Source organism: Sebastes fasciatus, chromosome 10, assembly GCF_043250625.1.
Source record: "Sebastes fasciatus isolate fSebFas1 chromosome 10, fSebFas1.pri, whole genome shotgun sequence".
NCBI classification, from domain to species: Eukaryota; Metazoa; Chordata; class Actinopteri; order Perciformes; family Sebastidae; genus Sebastes; species Sebastes fasciatus.
This window is the reverse complement of record NC_133804.1, coordinates 22,404,560-22,420,449: the sequence shown is the minus strand read 5'-3', so window position 1 is coordinate 22,420,449 and position 15,890 is coordinate 22,404,560. Positions and strand designations below refer to the sequence as shown.

The 15,890-nt window shown below is 37.9% G+C and overlaps 2 protein-coding genes across 5 annotated transcripts in view; both read right to left on the bottom strand.

The window, feature by feature from the left end:
* pde6a (phosphodiesterase 6A, cGMP-specific, rod, alpha) overlaps positions 1-12,068 on the bottom strand; it is a 221,754-nt gene extending 209,686 nt beyond the window's left edge. Inside the window, exon 1 of the mRNA XM_074649018.1 lies at positions 12,062-12,068. The gene's annotated coding sequence lies outside the window, so the exon portion shown is untranslated. The remainder of the gene's footprint in view (positions 1-12,061) is intronic.
* htr4 (5-hydroxytryptamine receptor 4) overlaps positions 1-15,890 on the bottom strand; it is a 165,915-nt gene that overhangs the window by 112,987 nt on the left and 37,038 nt on the right. Inside the window, exon 1 of one of the 4 annotated variants that reach the window (XM_074649022.1) lies at positions 12,477-12,611. The exons of the other annotated variants lie outside the window; for them this stretch is intronic. The gene's annotated coding sequence lies outside the window, so the exon portion shown is untranslated. Of the gene's footprint in view, positions 1-12,476; positions 12,612-15,890 lie in introns of those variants that run through there. 4 annotated transcript variants of the gene reach the window in all.

Genomic DNA, 15,890 nt, shown 5'->3' with positions numbered 1-15,890 from the left:
GTCAAAAAAAAGTTTTGTCTATTTGCTTCTATACTTTTTGGCATGTTGATCATTATCATCAGCAACTGTCTAGTCCATCTGCCTCCAAAGTCCGACCCCACTTTGGGCATACCGTATAAGAGATTGCAAATTTCAAGCTTCAACATGGGCCATTGAGTGTTGCCGGGAGGCTCCATTATCCAAGATTACAGTCTTAAAATCAGTCGTAAAGGTTAAGTCTCGCTTTAATAGCAAGGGGCTTGAGGATGAAGATCTGCTACTTGGTGCCAGATAATTATATTTTCCCGGACACATAAATGTAGCATAGTTTATCCCAGTTATCCGACAGCAAAAAAAAAATTGCCCAGATTGAAGACTAGCACCACTGTTGCATCGTGTAACTGCATTTACGTTTAATATCATCACCTATAAACTTAATTGGATGGACTTGTCAAGTGAGAAAGGACCTGCAGCATGTAGCAGAAAGGCGGGGAAATTACACCAATATGCCCTTATGTCACCATGTGAGCTGTTCTTTCATTGTTTCATGCTGCTGTTCTCCTACTTATTAACTAAATTGGATCACTTCGTCACCTCCAAATAAGAAAATAATGAACAACTCAAATGTACAGGAATGTGTTGGGTCAAGACATTAGCTCACATGGAGACACAAGAACATAAGGGTGCAGATTTTCCCACCTTCTTCTTACACATGTAAGGTCAGAACACCAGTGTAACCAAGCGTTCATTAATCCAGAACAGATTATTATATCAGCATGAGACTGATTTGCCACCAGTCTGAAAACTCCCTGGCACTGTCTTCAGGATTGCGGCGGGCCTGCCGACTTTGGTCTATAATAGACTCAGTCGGGGAGGTGAGGCGCGTTGAACGCATGACGGAGCTAATGGGCGACGCTGCTGAGAGGGTCTACTGGAGTCTGTCAGCTCTCATCCAGTCACACAGAGAGGACGGAAGAAGAAATACAAGGGGAATGATGAAAAACTGATGGAGCAAAGTGAAAGAAAGAATCACAGAAAAGGAAAAAAATAGGAAGAAATACTGAGCAGGAGGAGACGGACACGATACAGCAAATTACTGCATTTTCATGCACTGCCAATCTGGTGACGCAGGCAAGCTGATTCTGAGTTGATGCATGAAAACACAGTTGGATAAGCTCAGGTAATGAGACACGCTGTTAAGATGCCTGGCTTCTTTCTGTCACTGCCGCTGTATGCATGGTAAAAATCTGGTCTTGCACAGTATTACGGGTACATCCTGATATCAACAGAAGCCACGGCAACAAGCGAAGGCAGAGGCGCCAGAAAAGCCACATCGGTTTATAGCTGGCAGGCTGCTCGAGTAGTGGGCGGGACATCACAAGTGGACAGAAATATTCTGTTAAGAGGTTTATTTGTGGCAACATGAATGGGACACTCAGCTGCAGGGAATCAAAAAGTGCATCATAACAGTTTAACAATTCAGCCAAGAGCCAAGTTAATGTACATACGTGTAAACATAGCCGCTGATAATATGAGAAAGTACAACGACCGTTGGTCCTAATGGAGCTCGAGTCTGTTTACTCCCTGCAGTCATTAAGAAAGCCACTGACAAAACATTCCTGTCAGCGGATTGAAGCTCATAAAATATTTAAAGGTCAGCCACCAGCTGCCCCTCAGTACTGGAGAGAAGTGTGAATGGAGTCATAGTGGGGTGTTTCTGTGTTGATGTAACATTCCCGCCCCGGGAGTACATTAAACCAAATCAGCTCTAAACTGTCTGGCTTTTTAAAAAGTCTGACAAACTAAGTGCAGGGGTCTGGACTGGGATGTTCCTAATGACTAATTATGACGTTTATTAAACAGACTAGCCGACTAATAACTAATAAGACTAGTAAGAAAACACAAAAAAATCTAAATATTGCATATATTCTAAGAGCCATTTCACTTATTAAATGCCACTGAAATCATTATGTTCCCAGTGTCGCCCAGCTCGAAATGCGCCTAACGAACCAAGTGTGTGGAGTAATATTTGATGACAGACCAGCGGTGACTGTGGTCTTAGAGGAGTCCTGGTTTGGCATACCATTAGTTCCTTCGTGTACAATCCAATCCAATCAATCTTATTTCCATATACTGTATATATATTGTATATACAGTTCCCTTTGTTAACACCTTATTTTTGCAAACACGTGTATACTTCCGCTCACTTCGCCAAGTCCGTCGCTAGCTCTCCCGTCAGCTCCGTTCTCTTTATACATCCATTTGAATGCATATAACATAAATGTCAGTATATGGGTGCTCTACAGTTGTGGCGTCGACCGATTTGACCACGGAGATGAGAGGAGTTACGGCTGGATTGACCGCACGTTACCGAAATACGATAATGTTTCCGGTCCATGACAGAGTTGGCATGCAGCTTTAGCCGTGATGTCTAGCTCTACTTTTAGTGGCAATGTGTGAAACCCAAAGTGTTTCCATACTCTACTGTATGTGTAGTGTTTACCACGTTGGATTTAACATGTGAGAGTGCAGGTCGTATCAACGCAGACCCTCCACCGTTTTCTACTTTTTCGTTTCGGGCTCGCTACAGCCAGCTGCTGTTTGTTTTGGCTGGCAGATATGGAACAGACATGATGTCACGTTACTCAGACTACAACAATAAAAGCCGTAACTTCCTCCTACCATCACATAAACTCAAATGAAGCAAATACATAGATTCTGGCATTTAAAAATCTATTTCACAAAGAAATAAATTGCGATACATAGGTGAATTGATTTTTTTTTCCACCCCTAGTTGTTATCCTGTTAAAATATTACTTAGGCTGTTTCTATATATTATCCACAGGTGATTTTGTAATGGGATTGCCCATTTAGTTCCCAAGAGGATGCAGCACCTGAACACCCCACTGCAGCTGGTGTTTGTGCACGTACAAACATTAAGACGGAAGATGTGAATCAAATACACAACATGAGAGGAAACAATAACGAAGAAGACACTTTGAATGACAGATGATCACAAATCTGTCACAGAAAAGTGAAAAAGGAGCAAACAAGCAACATAATGGGAGACATAAAATGTGGGTGAGCACAAACAACAGAGACCAGCAGACAGACAGACTGACAGACTGGAGCATCGAGGGGGTGGAGGGCTCGTCTGTGTTTGTTAAACTGTGTGGTGGAGCTGGTTCAGGTCTCCTGAGGTTCAGCCAAAGGTTTCCAGCGAAGGTGGAGCTAATCTGCAAAACTAAGCCCCTGAGTGCTGTCAGCACACTCCTGGAGCACCATAAAAAAAGACATAAGGAACTCTTCTACAGATATATCTGTGCAATATACTCCATATCTATGGCTGCGAAACCATCAGGGTGGTGTAAAAAAACATATTGCATAAATATAACCATATTTAGATGTTATCTATGGGCTTTTATATTTGTTAAAATGAAAACCATATTTTCTACACCCACTTTCCCTCTTTAAGTATTTCAGCACTTTCTACCCCTCTGCTTCAGTCTTCCTTTAGAGAATTTAAACACTAGTGTAGGTAGCTTTATTATAAACGTATGTTACTTTAAGTGCATATACAGTACTGTACTGTATACACACTTATAAGTATCTATAAATATTTAGGTTCATACTGTGATGTGTGATGTAGTGTTAATTTCGTTCACAAAAACTATGACGAAATGTGTTCGTCAACAACCTTTTTTTCCACGACTAAGACAAGACGATGACGAGACGGCACAGACGTCATTAAACACAAGCGGTGATGATCTCTCACTCTCGCTCTCTGTCTGAAACACACACACACACATTGCGCACTGCAGCGACGGCGCTCAGTGTCTTTCTTGACTCAGACCTCAGTCCTGACAATTGTGCTACTATTAATACATAAAGTTGCTATTGTTTGTCTGTAAAGACTTGTTAATGTCTTCTAAATCAAAGTAAATTATTACTATATAGCTCAATATCCCTTTAACTGCTTGGCTACCAAAATCAAAACACATTAGAAACCATATTATTTTCTCCCTTTTTCTTTTCTTGAAATGGATATGTAGAACTAAGACAGTAAGACTTACAATAAAACAAATCTTTAGCCTGTTAAGCCTAAACGCCACAGACAAATCTATACTGCCAGATAATTCAATCTACTTTTAGCCTGCCCTGCAGAGAGGTCAGACCTGTGTCTTTTTTATTGCAGTGAATTACAACCATTCTATTTATTGACTCCAGTACAGAAAACCCAGTTAAGCTCCTTAACTTTATTTAAGGCAACGTCCTATTTTAACCCAACAGACCCGAAAGAGCAACTGAATTACTTTAGAAAGACGTACTGTATAGGTACAGCAGATGGAAGCAGCAGAGTACAGTAGGGATTTATTTAAGGGATATTTAAACTGAACCAGGATTGGATAACATAACTAAATATTTTATTTTGGATGATAAACCTTTTTGTAATCTGTTTAGTTCAAGTACACACTGGCGTCCTGCTCTTATTACCAGCCACAAATTCAGAGATCAAAATAGAGAGATTTGCGAGATAAAAGCGTGTAAAGGTAAAAGATGAAAGTTTAGTGATCCTTGAACAGAAGCTTAGTCTTTGTTGCAGTAATATTAAAAAACAGTGACATTTAGGATTAATTAAGTCTAAACGAATACTAAACTATTTAAAACAGTATATTTATTGTGTGTATAGCGTGAAGATGCTCTGCCATTTTCACTTTAAAGAAACAAAATACACACAAACACACAAAGACAGTCAACCTTAAAGTTGGTCCACATGAGAAATACACCGGATGTGCTCAGAGGGCTTTAACACGAATGCAGCTTGAACTAATGGTTTAACCAGACAGAGGAACGGATGGCGTCATGCCAGGCTGTTAAAGTGCAGCTGTTACTGACCAGTGAGGTTTATACCAACCGGGACACACACATTCATGTTTGCACTTCCATATTTTCAATAGAGCTGCAACTAGCGATTATTTTCATTGCCGATTAATATGTTATTATATTACATAATCAATTTGTTGTTTGGTCTATAAAATGTCAGGAATTGGTGAAAAATCGTAATCAGTGTTTCCCAAAGCCAAAGATGATGTCCTCAAATGTCTTCATTTGTCCACAACTGATATATATTCAGTTTACTGTCACATAGGAGTAAAGAAACCACAAAATCTTCATTTAAGAAGCTTAATTTAATAGTTGACAACTAATCGTTTAATCGTTGCAGCTCTACTTGTGAAGACCTTAACCCTGACCACCACAACAAAGACGCCTAATTCCAACCTTAAACCTGAAACTGAGTAGAGCTGATGATTAATTTGTCCATCAACAGAAAATGAATCAGTGAGAATATCATTAGTCTTTTATACATTCAAGTCGTTTATCAAAAATATCATCAATTCTTGTGAGAATTTGATGATTAATAATAATTGGATCTCTTTGGGTTTTGGACTGTTTGTTGGACAAAATAAGATATTCGAAGACATCAATTTGCACTCCTTGAAGTTGAACTGGGATGGACATATATTTATTTATTTTCTGATATTTTATAGACAAAATGATGAATCAATTATTTGAGAAATAAGCAGATTATTTTATAATGAAAACAATAGTTAGTTGCAGCTCTAAAACCAACTCTTGGTCATCATTCCAAAAATGCCCTTCACTATCAAGGTATAAAACTCAAATGACTCAAAGAAAGAAAACATGTGTGAGGTTGTTCTGAATGGTGATATTGACATGAGAGACTTGAGAGTATAGGGAACTTGTTGTACTCAGTGACCTGAAGCATTAAACCACCTCTACACAGGAACACACACACTAGAGACAGATGGACAGGAACTAATCAGCAGACGATGTAAAGACAGACCACACACAAACCTAGTCCTCCACCACGGCTGCACAATCCTCTAGACTTGCAAAGAATGAATTTGGATCTGCCTCAATATTTTCACTTGTTTTGAGCACACCAAATCTAATCCCTTGTTCCTCTGACCATATTTGCTCAAGTTTATTTATAATGAGAAATCACAAGTTTGTCTCAGAGGGTTTTACAATCTGTCCAACATATCACACCCTCTCTTCCAATATATTGGCATTTGAGATATTCTGCTGAAAAGCACACACAAACAGAGAAACAAACAAACAGGACATAAAACTACTCGGTGGAAATAATGGACAGATTAAAAAAAAAAAATTAAAAACCCTCTTTAAGGCTTGTCATGTATTTCACAGATTAAGATTTGCTGGAAACAACTGGAAAGTGGACTAAATGAGAGACAAAGAGATCAAATGTCTTTCCCTTATCGTCCAATCACATCGGAATACATTAACCAACAGGAGAGAGACAAGTGTTCTCACTAGTATGACCACAATCAGAGGGAACATGGCTGAAACCTGCCACTAAATAAATGGTGTTTGTGCTGTGGACAATCTAAATGAGCAGCTTGAGTATGATACAGGTTTATTCCAGTTTGAAATATGTTCATATAGTTTGGGTTTTGACTGTTAAACGTCATATTTGATTTAATAATGGACTTAATGGACTAAAAGCTTGTCTATGTTTTGTTTCATCATGTTGAAATTTAAACCCAAATGTCAGCACATTATTATGTGAATTATGTAAATTTAAATCATATTTACTAGCTGATGATTGTCTAATTATAGCATATAATATAGCATGTTACCTGCTCTAAGATCATGACATTGGCCTTCACAGAGTTACAGAAGGAGAGAAAGATATGAGAAGACATGATCATCTGTGATCAATATTCTGATCGGAGGATCTGAATGTCACTCTTCAGCCTCCGACGCAGAGTACGACTCAGTGTAATTAACCAGGACGTGAAACTTCAAGCCAAACAATGCAATGCCAATTAGATTTCATTTAGGTCTTAATTAGCCTTATCTTAATTATCAATTAGCATTTTTAATGATCAATTTGACGCGGACAGACGTGATCACTATAAGCAGTTTCCAGTGTATGCTTTTTTTCTGCTGTGAAATAATTGCGTTCTGGGTGAAAGTATTCATCACAAAAACAAACACCTGAAACTTAAAAAACACTTGAAAAAATATAGTGAGGTGCAAATTAATTGCATGAAAAAAAAAAAAAAACGCCCCCCGGTGTGTGAAGGCCTTTAGAAAGATGGACTCTCTCAACCACTGATGCTCGTCAGACATCCAACTGTCCGTCATCATCTATTCATCCATATCCCTCCTCTTTTCATTAGTGTCATTCAGGTCTCAGTTTCCCTGCTTCTTACCCTTCATGCAGTAACCTGGTGACCCGACCGTATCGTTTTACATTTCCTCACACCAGCAGGGAGTCCCGCAGTTCTGATGCTTCAGAGTCAAGCGCCGTGACCGACACATGCCACAGCTCTGGGACTTTCATGCGCAACGGGTGTCAGACTGCGTTAATGAGATGAGTCGAATGACATTTGGGCCGTGGAAATGCTTCCTTTCCTAATTTTCTCTGCACTCTGCCGCTCTCATGAATTTTTCAACACTGTGCGGTGATCAAACACACGGCAGAAACAAGCCTTAAGATGACACACAATAAGTTTACAACATATGTGCACAACATTACCACCAGCACCTCCCGTAAAACTAACTGGTTCTACACTCATATTCAGAAATTGGCAACTTTGATGGTTTAAAAAGGTGTTTTAAAGGAATTTGGCTTAATGTAAATTTAAAAGTTTCGTTGGTAAACAAAGTGAAATATCCAAAATGCAAACGTTACATTAAACTTTTAGCTATTTATCACACTTGTACTAGGATAGGCTACATTTAACAACATGCTAAGATGAAAATACATCTCAGGTGTACATAATAGGGGTCGGAAAAAAATGTATTCCCCTATGTATAGCGTTTTGTTTTTGTTTTTTAACGATTTTGAAATTTATTTTTAATGCCAAAATCTATATATTTGCTTCATTTGAGTCTATGCAGAGGTAGAAGGAAGTTCCTAACTCTGTCATGGACAGGAAACCTTATCGTATTGCGGTAACGTGCGGTCAAGCCGGCCGTCACTCTCATCTCCGTGGTCAAATCGTCCAACGCTACAACTGTAGAGCACCCATATACTGACATTTATGTTAAATGCATTCAAACGGCCCCGATGGAGCTGACCATGGATGTATAAAGAGAACGGAGCTGACGGGAGAGCTAGGGACGGACTTGGAGAAGTTAGAGGAAGTTTACACATGTGACTACGTCTGGTTTTCAAAATAGGGTGTCAACAAAGGGAATTGTGTATATAAAATACATATATGGAAATAAGATTGGTCAGATTATATTAACTAAGTATAAAAAATTACATTTTCATTATGAATTAAAAAGAAAATACCACTAATTTGTGAGGGAAATGTCTTTATCTTTGAAAAAATTAATAAATAATGCTTGACAATGACTGATATATTTGACTTCAGGACATCTCTGACTACATACATGCTGAAAATAATTTTTACTGTATTAACTTCTAAGTCCCTAGAAGTGTATGATTTTACCTTTTTCCCATGGCCTAGTACGAAAAAAGTTAACAAAAATTGCAATAACTTGTAGCATCGAATCACAATACTTAAAAATCACAATATTTAAAAATCACAACACATATCGAATCAGCACCAAAGTATTGTGATAGTATCGAATCGGGAGAGAGGTGTATCATCCCAACCCGTAAATAATATTTGAAATGTCAGACTTTGTGTGAAACGGCATTTATTCTGATTACAGTAGAATGAAATCAGTGCATTTTGGCACTTTTTATAGCAAACCAAACACTGCATGAATGAAAAAGGACAATAAGTAGCTGTTTTTGGTCGTCACACTTTATGGTGCCAAAATATAAAGTGTTGACAGGAAATTAACCTCATAAAAGCTGTTAATACAAATCAAGTGGATAATTAGCCAAAAGGAGAAAAAGAAAAAGATTCTGCACACAGTGTCTAAGATTTAATGTCTATTCCAATATCAGCCAGATGTACGTATGCGTGAGTATTTCTAATGATCCAGCTGTGTGGTTTTGTCCCCCACACCATCTGTTGCCCGTCTCCCCACTAAGAGGCCCATTAAGCCTCAGTACAGAACACAGTGTTGAGGGAGGCGACCTGAGCCGACCCGGTCAAGAGAACCTGAACTCAACCAGAACCTCTGACGGTGAGAACACTCCCCAAACTGTGAACCTGTCCCCTCTGGAGGCCCCACTGGACCAGACCTCTCTGGACATGGACACACCTGAGCTCGTCTGCCAACTGGTTCTACTAATAAATAAGCAAATAACAAAATAATGTCAAGATCATTTTAAACCAAAAAAGACAACAGATTTGATTGGTTTCCACTCCAATATCTGCCTTTGGCAACTAAAGCATTGTTATTGTTATATTTATGTAGCAAAAACATTCTGTTAAGATGTTTTAGCTGCATAAATATAATATAGATATAAATAAAATATTTGTTTAAGATTAGGGAAATATTGTTTATTAAATAAGTTAAAAAGAAATAACAATTTGAAGCATGAGAGGAGACGTAAAACATCCCCATATTGTAGACATTTGAGAAATAATAATAATTTATTGCTTTAAATCAAATTGTCTATATATATTAGTGTCTATATAATTATTATTAATTCTAGAATTACTATTATGTGTATTTTAAAACATAATTTTCATCTAGATTGCATTACTTTGGTGTAAATTAAAATATTTGTTTTAAATCATTATACTTGCAAAGGGATGATCAACACTTGTTGTGAGTTTTGGTGGGTTTATTTTCCTCTGGTTGGACGCCAACTAGACCGAATGCACTTTGGAGATTTTATTTATGATTTATTTATATGACCATAACTCGATTGCGTTCTTCTTTCAGACACAGGTCACGTTCTGATTACAGCTGCCATCATTTACATAAATCTTTAAGTGTTTTGCCTTTTGCTGCATTATTCCTTAATTATTAATCCAAAGAACTCACCCAAATCCTGTGCAAGCAGTTTAGAAACATGCTGATCCGTCCCACAACAGCGTCGTGGGACTGCAAACTGACCAAATATAAACAGTATTACATTACCAATACTTTATTACAGTAATTAAAGCTCAGCAGGAAGAGAAGGGCAGGACATACTGTACAGTATACATTACCAACTTAAGGGTTTTATTCCCACCATGCTCAAAGTGTTTGCTCTAATATTACAAGACTGAACATTTAAACTTACTAAAAGTATTGTATATAGTAAATAATGAGTTTAATATCTACTACAACCAGTTTATACTTTCCTTTAAAGGTGCCAAATACGGGATTGGGAGCATTTCTATTGCCTCTCAACAGCTCTCAACATGGCAACAGCTGGCAACTTTTCGTAGGTATAGCTATGAACGGTGAGAACAGCCTGCTACAAAACACCTAAATCCAGTAACACAAGCACAGGCTTCATATAAGCAATGAAACTACAGAAATCCAACGATTTATTGAAATTATATATAAAGCATAAAAGCATAAAAGTTCCTTGGAAAAAATTATATTGACAAAATCTCAAATTTACTATCATTTTCCAACGTTTTCAACGGCATCTCACTGGAAAAAGTTTGAGCAAACTCACGCCTTTCATTTGCAAGAGTTTCCGCTCATATTCTCATTATCTCACCAGCATCTATATCAGTGGATGGAGTTGCTAACAGTGGAAAGAGCAGTAAGTGGACCATGATTTGAGATTATTTTGCTCAGTTTATGAGTTAATATGTTAAAACAGGACCACTGAGGAGGACCTGAAACCTTGAAATAATACATGAATTCTCCTGCTTTGTTACACTTGAATGCAAAGGACTTTAACTTTGCTAATTACCATTAGTTAGGGGGCAAACGAGTGTTCCTAGTTAAGGACGAGCTGATTTAAATCTTTACAGCACTGTCTACTCGAGGGGCGTTCGTCCTTGCCAGCTTCTATCCTCACACCAGCTGCCGTCCTACCTTGAATTCCTCCCTTCTGTTTCAATTCACTCCAATTATCTGCCTGCTCCTGTGTTCTCCTCCAACTAAACCCTCATTACTCATAACTTTCCCCTTCGCTGTGTTTTAAGGAGCAACAGAAATTACCCTTTAGACATCTGGACAGACGTGCTCTTGAGTTCCCATCCAAGTGCAGGCACACGGATGACTCTGTTTGGTTTTATTTGACAGCGGTAATCAAATTTGCCTGCCTGTTGGTGAGGGGTAATCCAGCCGCCAAGTGCGTGGATGTGCAGGCGGGTTAATACTTCACTGTGACCGAGTGGAGCCCCGGTGAATGGAGGTGGATGAGGGAGAACTAACGTCATTCTGGCATCGAGGACGACGTTCTCCCGCACCCACGAGACGAGGACACACACTTCTGTACCTCTTGATTAATTTCCCAATTTCATTTAAATGCTAATTTGAGTTTGATGGCAGTTTTGGGGCTCTTGCATCTCCTTTAGTTGCTGTATTGCATTACGGCTCGGTAAGCTCCTATTCATTCTCGTGACTGTTTCGGTTCTACACATGGAGGGCTCGGCTAAACCAGCAGTCAGAGAGCTACGCCCAATTTGCTTAACTGATAATAATGAACGTCCTGTGGTCTCTGGGTACACATGCAAGCACACTGAGCGGCTAAGATAGTCTATTTACTCTCCACGGATGAAATCCAACAAGGCCTTTTTGGCTATTTTCATTCGCATGCTGCACCTAAACTGCTGCTCCAGGTTCATTAAGGTATCGATCCAGGACTTGGGATGATGCTTTGAATCATTCATGTGTGTTGTAATGGTAAAGTGAGGTAGACAAAGTAAGGAAGTAAAGGCAGGAAAATAGGTGGAGAAAGAAAAATATTTAGAAAGAAAGAAGTAAATGAAAAGACAGAAAGAAAGAATCTCTTTGGACCTTGACTAGAGTTATTTGACTCGGTGTCTCATCACGTTATATACTCCTAATATCAGCTGACAGTGGATGGTATTTCATGGGCACTCGCACTGCTAAATGTCAGCATGTTCTCGTTTCAAGGCCTCAGACTGAAAATAAACCCTATAAAATATCCTAGTAAAGAACGGAGGAAGGAATCATAAGGGCCATCTACTTAAAGTCCTTATGAAACCAAGCGGAAACCTCGGAGGTGCCGAAAACTGCAGTTCTTCAAATGGCCACTTGAGGCTCGAAAAACGGGTCAATCAACATAGACCCCCATGTTAAATTGTCCAACATTACAGCAGAAAACGTGTTTAAAGCCTGGTTTTGGTCTCTATAGGAAGAAAAGATGATCTAATTTTCATATAAAAATATGAAGAAATTGTTTTTTTTTATTATTATTATTCATATATTGTTAAATAGGTGTACAATATGACCGGGGATGTGATCTAAGAGGGTTAAAAAGGCATTTTTCATTCCATTTCAACTTTTCATTTCAAGTGATTTTTCTCATTCTGTTCTTTTTAGCTTGTTAAATACCTGGATCTTGATTTCTTTCCAGACACTTACAGTAACATTTTACTCACCAGATTCATTGTTTAGATCTGCAGATGTGTCGACAACATCCAACACTCACAACGAATCAACACACACAAGTTTAATCCAAGTAACTGAGCCGTCTGTTTGAGTGTCCTTTGCACTGTATAACTGCACGTGCAGACACAGTTTATACAGTCGGGCAAAGATAAACCAGGAAGTAGCTCCGTAGGGTCAAATGGAGGTCTGGGATGTTTGAGAACAGACAGTTTGGGTCTTCACTTTCACTTCCTCTTTAAATGATTTCATAAGTTGTTTAACTTGAATGATCCCCCCCAAATTTATGTTACTCCCTCAATATCATATTTCTGCAGGAAATCTATTCTTATAACTCTAAATAAAGCTTTGTGGAGTCTAATGTCTAAGCTACAGTTTCTGCATTGAAATCAAATAAATAAGCATGGCATGTGTGCTTTCCAAGTCTAGATCTATTAGAAAAGCTTTCATTCTGTTTGGGAAGACAAAAACGAACCCCGTAAATTAAAATTGTATGAATTTGAATAAAATAAAACTTCAAAACAATCAAAATAATCAAAACAGACGGGGGTGTTTTCTTGTGGAAGCCTGTTTTCACCTGATTTCGGTATTTTCATAAGGTACAGATACAGTCTTTTTATTTTTGACTTAACCTTTTACTGTAAATAGAGTAGATTAGAATTAGTCGATTAAATGATTGACAGAAAGGTAATCAAAAATAAGCAAAAATATTATTATTATTATTATTAAAAAGGCCAAACATTCTCTAGTTCAAGGTTTTTCTTTGTCATTTATGAATTAGGGCTGTCAATCTATTCAAATATTTAATTGCGATTAATCGCAAGATTGTCCATAGTTAATCACGATTAATCAATTTAAATTAATCACACATTTTTTATCTCTTTAAAATGTACCATAAACGGAGATTTGTTGTTTGTTTGAAATATGCTTTCTTTATGCAATTGTATATACAGTATATATTTATTATTATAAATCAATTAACAACACAAAACAATGACAAATATTGTCCAGAAACCCTCACAGGTACTGAATTTAGCATAAAAATATGCTTGACATGATTGGTACCAATGGATTCCACAGGTTTTTCTAGATTCATTTGATACCAGTATCTTCACTCTAGCTTTAAAACTGAGCCTGCTACAACCTAAAAACCTAACCTAAAAATCGCAAGTTGCGTTAATGCGTTAAAGAAATTAGTGGCGTTAAAACAAATTTGTGATAACACATTATTATCGCGTTAACATTGACAGCCGTAATATCAATATAAACTGAATGTCTTTGGGGTTTTGGACTGCTGTTCTAACAAGACAAGAGACTTTTAGACATCCATGTGAGCTCTGGGAAGTTGTGATGGGCATTTTTTCACAATTCTTTGATATTTAATAGACTGACGATTGATTCATTGAAAAAAATAATAATCTGCAGATTAATTGATAATGAAAATAATCGTTATCTGCAGCCTTAAAACAGATGTTGCTCTCAAGGAAAGAACCCGATAAACAACGGATAATGTCACTTCACACTCTGAGTAGAAGGAAATGTCTGAGAGGAGGAATCAGCTGGTATTTTGTTCAGATATTGGCTTGAACTGAATGTCAGAACACTCAATAACACAAGCAATCAGGAGTCGTCCCTGTGCGCTGAGTAGTCATCAAAAAGTGACCTTTCAATACTGACTGACTGTCCTGTCTGTCTCACTGTCTGACTGTCTGTCCTCACTATTTATGTCCACAGGAGCTCAGGGTGACTCAGTGGAGATTTCAATAGTAAAAGCCATAAAAACCTGCTGGACTGCCCAAAGAGCACCTGAAGAGAAGGTGACTCACTACTGTATAATCTCTGCCACTGACGAGAAACGCAGACGGAGTGATTGCAAAACCTATGGCCAAAGAGCCTCACACGCACACAAATATACACACCTTTAAAACATCAGGATATAAATGTTGGGAGCGACCACTGCTTAAAAGCAAAGTTGGTACGGAAGTTAATGAAGAACAGAAAAGAGGAAGAAGAAAACATATGGAGGACAAATGGGAAGATCATTTAATAGAACACTCCTGAAGTTGTCAATTATGTTATAAGTCTCCTTGAGTTCAAACGTATACACAGAGTCAACCATAGTTTTATACGTATTACACCTCAGGTCTTCTTCCCTGAAGGCAATCAGCTGAACATATCATTGCTGCAGGTGTCAGGCCTGCAGGGGGCGCCGCTGACAAAATACTGCTTGTAAAAATGTTTCAGTTTCTCAAATATGGGCAATAACAAAACCCAGTAACCTCAGACTCCCTGGTGTTCCCATAATAATATATGCTCTAATAACAGGAAACAGCACTATACATAATAAATAGAAAAACACCATTAATCTTCTTGGTAAAACCACATGTTGGCAAACAAATCAGAGTCACATCCAGATAAGATGTTTTTATTAGAGCTGTCAATCTATTAATAGCTTAATGATAATTTAATGATTAATAACTTAATCGCATTAATCGCATGATTGTCCTTTGTTAATCGTGATTAATTGCAAAATGTACCTTAAAGGGAGATTTGTCAAGCTAGTGTGACATGGTTGGTACCAATGGATTCATCAAGTTTCATATGATGCCAGTATCTTCACTGTAGCTAAAACTGAGCCCACTATAACCTCTGAAAGATTGATTGCATTAAAGAAATTAGTGGCGTTAAAACGAATTTGCGTTAACACGTTATTATCGCGTTAACTTTGACAGGCCTAGTTTTTAGGTGTGACGCATTCAAATTATGCAACTTTGGACTAAACCTTAGAGAAAAACATTGTTGTGTAGCAGTTTTAAAATCAAAGTGTCCAGTGCCACTCAGTCAGAAAAAGAGGAAAATGTAAAAGCGTAAAACACATGCTAGTAATAATCTGAGAGACCGTCTTGTGATGGGATCACTCCAGCCGCAACGGCAAATCGAGTTTTCAGGAGAGGTTTAAAGGAATTCACTGAGGTAGCAAGGTGAATTTTGCCAGTGAACCTTGTGAGCAGTTCTGATGTCACATAATTGAAAAATACATACAGACTTAATGTTCAAATGTAATTACTCTTACTAAGTCTTTAGCTCTGTTTCATTATGTTAGGGCTTCATGTACTTAGTCACAATGAGATAAACACATGATCTTCACCCTGAGAGCTAATTCTCCGCTCTATACTTCACACTACCTAAAGCCAACAAGGTTGTATTTGGCTGTACTTTTGTGATAAAATCAAGTTCATTATTATTCCCAACCAAGTTTCCATGAGGTTCTCTTGGAGCAAACTGAAAGTAGTCGTCTTTCTTCTACTTTCACATCTTTAATGATGCATAATCAAGCAGGACTGGGATTATAAAAAGTTTGATTCACACAGGATTAAGATATAAAAAAGTCACAGAAAGCATTAATT